Source organism: Mytilus edulis, chromosome 4, assembly GCF_963676685.1.
Source record: "Mytilus edulis chromosome 4, xbMytEdul2.2, whole genome shotgun sequence".
NCBI lineage: Eukaryota > Metazoa > Mollusca > Bivalvia > Mytilida > Mytilidae > Mytilus > Mytilus edulis.
In genome coordinates, this window is record NC_092347.1 from 32,887,788 (window position 1) to 32,893,787 (window position 6,000).

The window sequence follows — 6,000 nt, forward strand, 5'->3', positions numbered from 1 at the left end:
TCAAACTACTAACCCAAAAGATGATTGTGGCCAAGTTTGGATTAATTTGGCCCAGTAGTTTCAGAGGAGAAGATTTTTGTAAAATATTACTATTAAAGATTTACGAAAAATGGTTAAAAATTTACTATAAAGGGCAATAACTCCTAAAGGGGTCAACTGACCATTTCAGTCATGTTGACTTATTTGGAAATCTTACTTTGCTGAACATTATTGCTGTTTATAGTTTATCTCTATCTATAATAATATTCAAGATAATATAAACCAAAAAGAGCAAAATTTCCTTAAAATTACTAATTCAGGGCCAGCAACCCAACAAGGGTTATCTGATTCATCTGAAAATTTCAGGGCAGACAGATCTTGAACTGATAAACATTTTTACCCCATGTCAGATTTGCTCTAAATGCTTTGGATTTTGAGTTATAAGCCAAAAACTGCATTTTACCCCATGTTCTATTTTTATCCATGGCGGCCATCTTGGTTTGATGGCCGGGTCACCCGACACATTTTTCAAACTACTAACCCAAAAGATGATTGTGGCCAAGTTTGGATTAATTTGGCCAAGTAGTTTCAGAGGAGAAGATTTTTGTAAAATATTACTAAGATTTACAAAAATGGCTAAAAATTGACTATAAAGGGCAATAACTCCTAAAGGGGTCAACTGACCATTTCAGTCATGTTGACTTATTTGTAAAACTTACTTTGCTGAACATTATTGCTGTTTAGTGTTTATCTCTATCTAATAATATTCAAGATAATGACCAAAAACAGCAAAATTTCCTTAAAATTACTAATTTAGGGGCAGCAACCCAACAGCGGGTAATCCGATTCATCTGAAAATTTCAGGGCAGATAGATCTTCACCAATTTAACAATTCTACCCCATGTCAAATTTGCTCTAAATGCTTTGGTTTTTGAGTTATAAGCCAAAAACTGCATTTTACCCCTATGTTCTATTTTTAGCCATGGCGGCCATCTTGGATGGTTGGCCGGGTCACCGGACACATTTTTTAAACTAGATACCCCAATGATGATTGTGGCCAAGTTTGGTTTATTAATTTGGCCCAGTAGTTTCAGAGGAGAAGATTTTTGTAAAAGTTAACGACGACGACGGACGACGACGGACGACGAACGCCAAATGATGTGAATTTAGGTAAAAAAAAGTCAGGATAAACTAAAAAAAAAAAAAGGCAGGACCGAACAGAGTGAAAAATAAAAATGCAGGACAGAGATTACAGCTAAAAAAAATGCAGGACAAAAATTTTCATCCTAGCCCACAAAGTACTCTTTTTCTATTAAATCCAATGAAACAGTAAATAAAAATGCTTTGCATCAAGTTTCCCCTCGGTATATGTACAACATAGCCTTTTTCTATTTTTTTCATTATATCTGTAGTTTTGAAGTTTGAAAAGTTCGTTCAAAAATGGCTACAGGCAAATGAGAAGGGGTCATAAACCTTAATATAATTATTTACACAACTAGAAAATATTGACATCACCAAACTATGTAATTGCGTTTTACCTCTACCTGACTCCGCTATACCCAGGCCACACAATTCTGCCTGTCCGTATATATACGGTAAACCACATTAAGGCTGTCCCGTATGGATAACTGACCTTGTAAAGTGTCTATACATTATATTCTCTCCATGTTAAACTTAATCCTTCCCTCTACCAGTCCAGATTTTATTGAAAAATCTGATTAGTTGGACAAGAATAAGGTCAATAAGCAGAACTGGTAGCATCCAATACACAATTATAGATGGGACCTTTTACTAGCAAAATTATCTCCCCTTGACCACTGACCTTTTTTTCGTGCATTTGAATTATTATTTAATGCTTCTTTAACAGGTCGGGAACACTACCTTATATGGATATGCATAAATTAGCATACTTATGTCCTCGCACATGTAATTGTTTATTTACGGGTGACGCAATTTATTTTTACCTTGGTTTTTAATAATAAATCCAATAAATGAGTAAAAATGCAAGATGGACTACTACATGTTTACATCCAACAGAGAACACGTGTTATTTACTGAGCCGGATGCAACTCATTTTTTCATGCATTGCGGGAATCACAATTTTGCTTAGTTTTTCACTTTTTTTGTAACACATTTATAATTCGTGATATAAAGTGTTATTTACATGCTCAGATTATCGTACAGTCAGGGGCGGATCCAGCCATTTTAAAAAGGGGGGTTCCTAGCCCAGGACAAAAGGGGGGTTCCAACTACATGTCCCCATTCAAATGCATTGATCGTCCAAACAAAAGGGGGGTTCCAACCCCCGGAAACCCCCTCTGGATCCGCGCCTGACAGTGTTGTCAGTGGCGTAGCTGGGTCATTTTTACGTGTACGCCCGAACCTTGGCGAGGGATATGAGGGGTGCCAACCGCTCAATGTCAAAGCACCTGTTGGTAGTGGGTTCGAAAGGGACGTAGCCCCTGAAAGCTATCGAGAATGAGATACCATAATGATTCCTGTCAGTAAGAAATCATTGATAACAACATACTATATACTTTTGAATCTAAATGGTTTATTTTTTTGGTTAAATCTTGTAATATGTTAACTTATTCATCGTGTTAAACTTGAAGCTAGCCTAATGGTCATTGGTTTTAGAGAAAACGTCCAAACCAATATTACTTTTAAATAAGTTTAAAGGGTGCCGTGAGTGAGCATACAATCAACAAAAGCACCTCTTAATGAACATGAAAAAATAAATATTTCTAAAGGGTGCAGTATAAAAAAAAATCTGGAACACCTAGGAGTTCTTTCCACAAAAAGTGAAACAATTTATCATTCCTTTAAATGGCTTTTAAAAAAAAATCTTAAATTTTCTTTTGATAATTTTTTCTTGATCTGGAATATTTCACGACAATCTATGAAGGTTTGTAAATTGAGCATGTAAAACAATTAATTGCGTAAAGAAGAGCCCGGCTATCTGTCTATCAGAAAAGAACCGAAAAATGAATGAAAACAAATGCTTTCAAAATTTTAGTTTTAGACACTAGTCAAAGAAAAAGTTTCTTCGGCATATGTCATAAACTTCGATGAAGGTTCGACAAGTAGTTAATGTAATTGAGAAATAACAAAATGTAAGCCCAAACCCAAACTGCGACCACTTATTAATTGCAGAAAGAAATACATTTTGTCCTTAAAATGCGGGCAAATAAAAGATATAATTGCACTAGTATATTGCTCTGAATACTCTTTTGATCGTAAACAGTTTCTGTACAACTTTCGTTAAATTTCACAGAGAGTCATTCAAAAGACTTTATCCACATTCGGAACCTAAATATTTACGCCGCTTTGTCTCGCTTTTGGGACATAAATCACAGGCTCGACAAAAATACAAACAGCATATCGAATCTGAGCAGATAGTGAATTGCTTTTAATATAAGAAAAGTACGTAGAATTCATAGTGGATTCAGACTTTTACAAAAGATTCGAACAAATATATTAAATGATCTATTTGAGTAAATTAAGTCCCTTTTCATTCAAAATTACAATTCATTTAAAAAAGAAGCACAAGGCTGACGTGCTTTTGACCAGTTTTTCTTATATTCTATGTCGATTATTTGTTTTATTTTCAAAATTCAAGTGTACGCCCGGGCGTTTTGACGTAAACGTAGCTACGCGCATGACTTTATTAGTAGACAGTTTTCCCACTAATTCCACGTGTTTTCAAGTGGTAGTAAACACGTAGTAGCCAACAATGCATTGTACTAAATCATGTTATGCGCCCTTTAATTTGGAAAAATAAAATATTGTATTGCATTGTATACTCAATTTAATGTCTTGGTCACTCAAGATAAAACTATAGTCCCGTGAAAAACGTGACTCAATCAATCTATACAAATGTCTAGTCATTAACCCTGGTTATATTACCTATGACAGGCGATATAGAAATTACTCTGTCCGTGACTTCGCTAAAAGCTCTGCCGGTGACCCCGCTAAAAGCGTGCACTGACAAAATGCAAAGAATGTTTCAAAATTGTTAAAAAACAGATTTATAACAAGAGGTCTGGTCTTCACTTCTTCAATACAATCATTTACCAAAAGAGCAGCAATAAATAGCTTGTGATACAAATTATGTATTGTCAATAGCAGATTTATTGTTTTAACTAAATAACGTTTATCATTAATCATGCGCGTAGCTACGTTTACGTCAAAACGCCCGGGCGTACACTTGAATTTTGAAAATAAAACAAATAATCGACATAGAATAAGAAAGCACAACAGCCTTGTGCCTCTTTTTTAAATGGATTGTAATTTTGAATAAAAATTGGGACTAAATTTACTCAAATAGATCATTTAATATATTTGTTCGAATCTTTTGTAAAAGTCTGAAACCACTTTGAATTCTACCTTCTTTTCTTATATTTAAAGCAATTCACTATCTGCTCAGATTCGATATGCTGTTTGTATTTTTGTCGAGCCTGTGTTTTATGTCCCAAAAGCGAGACAAAGTGGTGTCAATATTTAGGTTTCCGAATGTGGATAAATTCTTTTAAATGACTCTCCGACCGTGAAATTTTACGAAAGTTGTACAGAAACTGTTTATGATCAAAAGAGTATTCAGAGCAATATAATAATGCAATTATATCTTTAATCTTCCCGCATTTTAAGGATAAAATGTGTTTCTTTCTGCAATTAATCTGAGACTACTATAACTGTGTTATAGTAGTCTATAACTGTGTTATAGTAGTCTCAGAATTAATAAGTGGTCGCAGTTTGGGCTTACATTTTGTTATTTTGTTATTTCTTCTACTTGTCGAACCTTCATCGAAATTTATGAAAATGTCGAAGAAGCTTTTTCTATGACTAATGTCTAAAGCTAAAATTTTAAAAGCATTAATTCGTTCATTTTTCGGTTCTTTTCTGATAGACAGATAGCTGGACTCTTCTTTACGCAATTACATGCTCAATTTATAAACCTTCATAGATTGTCGTGAAAAATTCCAGATCAAGAAAAAAATATCAAAAGAAAATTTTAATTTTTTTTTAAATCCCTGTAAAGGAATGATACATTGATTCACTTTTTGTGGAAGAAATCCTAGGTGTTCCAGAATTTTTTTATATTGCACCTCTTAGAAATATTTTTTTTCGTGATCATTAAAAGGTGCTTTTGTTGATTATATGCGCACTCACGGCACCATTTAAACTTATTTAAAAGTAATATTGGTTTGGACGTTTTCTCTAAAACCAATAACCATAAGGCTAGCTTCCAGTTTAACACGATGAATAAGTTAACATATTACAAAATTTAACCAAAAAAAAAAATAAACCATTTAGATTCAAAAGTATGTTGTTATCAATGATTTTTTACTGACAGGAATCATTATGGTATCTCATTCTCGATAGCTTTCGGGGGCTTCGTCCCTTTCGAACCCACTACCAACAGGTGCTTTGACATTGAGCGGTTGGCACCCCTCATATCCCTCGCCAAGGTTCGGGCGTACACATAAAAATGACCCAGCTACGCCACTGTTAATACATTGAAAACAAAATCAAAATAATACTTATCATCCATATCTTCGTCCGCAACTTGTTGGGTTGTTAAACTTTGGTATTAGGAATAGTCTTTTCACTTTCAGAATTTTCAATACTAGGCTGAATGTATTAATTGTAAGAATTCGAAAAAAGCATCTAGAGCACTTGACTGCAATGACTCGAATGACTTGAACTACTATCAAACCACCCGTGCACGAAATTCTACCCGCATACTTTATATATCCAATCAAACAGACCTTACTATAAATAGCTTAAACACGTGAACCTTAATATAACAACTAGAATCGATATATAATGTACAACTTTGATAAATATAAATATTTTTTTATAAGATGTAAGAATTTGAGTTATTATTGCGATACTCAGAAATCAGTCGCATTAATAAAAAATATTTTCTCTGAGTAGTTGAAATCACTCGAAACAAGGTGAGACATGCACATAAGTGATAGATATGCATTGTAAATATAGAAAATTAAATATTTTAATCAA

The 6,000-nt window shown here is 33.8% G+C and overlaps 1 long non-coding RNA gene across 1 annotated transcript in view; it reads right to left on the reverse strand.

Annotated features, from left to right (window-relative positions):
• LOC139519485 (uncharacterized) overlaps positions 1 to 1,684 on the reverse strand; it is an 82,577-nt gene extending 80,893 nt beyond the window's left edge. Inside the window, exon 1 of the long non-coding RNA XR_011663603.1 lies at positions 1,613 to 1,684. This is a non-coding gene — a long non-coding RNA (uncharacterized lncRNA). The remainder of the gene's footprint in view (positions 1 to 1,612) is intronic.
• Between the last annotated feature and the right edge of the window lie 4,316 nt (positions 1,685 to 6,000).